Source organism: Vicia villosa, linkage group LG2, assembly GCF_029867415.1.
Source record: "Vicia villosa cultivar HV-30 ecotype Madison, WI linkage group LG2, Vvil1.0, whole genome shotgun sequence".
Classification (NCBI taxonomy): Eukaryota; Viridiplantae; Streptophyta; class Magnoliopsida; order Fabales; family Fabaceae; genus Vicia; species Vicia villosa.
Genome location: NC_081181.1, coordinates 170,208,995 through 170,210,468, shown reverse-complemented (window position 1 = coordinate 170,210,468; position 1,474 = coordinate 170,208,995). Strand labels below are relative to the sequence as shown.

Below are 1,474 nucleotides of genomic sequence, written 5' to 3'. Positions count from 1 at the left end.
TATGACAGAGTGTTGCGCGGGACTGCATTGTCTAACAGATTCCGTTTCGTGTCTTCCGCCCATTGCAGCGGAATGACAATTGCTTCGGAACCGGAATCAGTTAGACAGCACTTAGTCGACAGATTCATGTCCACCGGCAATACAGAAAGTCTGCATCTTTGGGCGTATAATACCCGACCAGTAGGGTTAGTTTCTCATTCTTGGTACATCTAATCTCTGTTTCTTTTGTGTATAGCAAAATTTTCATATAACCTATTGTTTTAATTAATAGAGCACACTGGTTGCTGCTTGCCATCAACCCTATAAGAGAAGTCGTGTATTATCTGAATTCGGTAAATGGTGAATGGTGAATGGACCAATTATCCGGCTATGAAGGACATCGTTGATTTGTAAGTGAGATCGTTCTAAATATATATTCGTGTATATATATATATATTTACTTATTTGTGAGATTGATCTAAACATATGCTTTTATATATTTGTTAATTAGATCAATACAAGTGTTCCGAAGTCAACGGGACGCACAGGTATCCCGGACTAAATCAAACAACATTACATGGATCCAAGTGCAGGTACATTATTTTTCACAATTTTGCTTATAATATTTATGCTACTTGATAAAACACGACAACTATAGAATCTTATTTGTTTTTCTATGTAGTGTCCGCAACAGCGAAACAGTTACGATTGCGGATACTTTGTTTTGAGGTATATGAAAGAAATCCTTCAGGCGAATCAATTAGAGATTCCGCTCACGGTATGAATTTATAACTTAAGATAATTTCATATAATTTATTACATTTAACTAAATATATCATTCATATTATGTTTTTGTTTTGTAGTACCTTGACGAATTCCGTGCTGCTGCGTACCCGAAGCTTAAGTTGGAAGAAATCAAAGAAGATTTGTGTCAATTTTATATTAAGCAATTTTTCATGTAGGATTTGTGTCGATTTGAACTATAATATTATTGATGTTGTAATGATGTGTATATATATATATATATATATATATATATATATATATATATATATATATATATAATTTTGGATATTATAATGGTATTATAATAGTATATATATTGTCTTACTGATGGCTGAAATAATATCGTCGAAAATATATTACAGGTCGAAAATATTATAGGTTGAAAACATATTACAGGTCGAAAATATTACAGGTCGATCTGGGAGGCTGAAATTATAGGCTGCACTTTAAAATATCTCATTTAGCAACGACAGCGCTTTTAAAAAGCGCTCTTAAAGGTCCCCCTACTAAAGCGCTTTTTTACAAAAAACGCTGCCAAAGATCAAATAAAAAGAAAAAAAAATCAACCTACCAAAGCGCTTCTGGAAAAGCGCTCTAGTAGGGGGGGCTACCAGAGCGCTTTTTCCAGAAAAAGCGCTCTTATAGGGGGTCTACCAGAGCGCTTTTTCCAGAAAAAGCGCTCTTATAGGGGGGTCTACCAGAGCGCTTT

At 34.5% G+C, this 1,474-nt stretch overlaps 1 long non-coding RNA gene across 1 annotated transcript; it reads left to right on the top strand.

Moving 5' to 3' along the window:
- The first annotated feature begins 425 nt into the window (after positions 1–425).
- LOC131647409 (uncharacterized) lies at positions 426–983 on the top strand. Its single transcript, XR_009297823.1, has 3 exons — positions 426–572; positions 662–757; positions 843–983. It is a non-coding gene; the product is annotated as an uncharacterized LOC131647409 (long non-coding RNA).
- Positions 984–1,474: the final 491 nt, after the last annotated feature.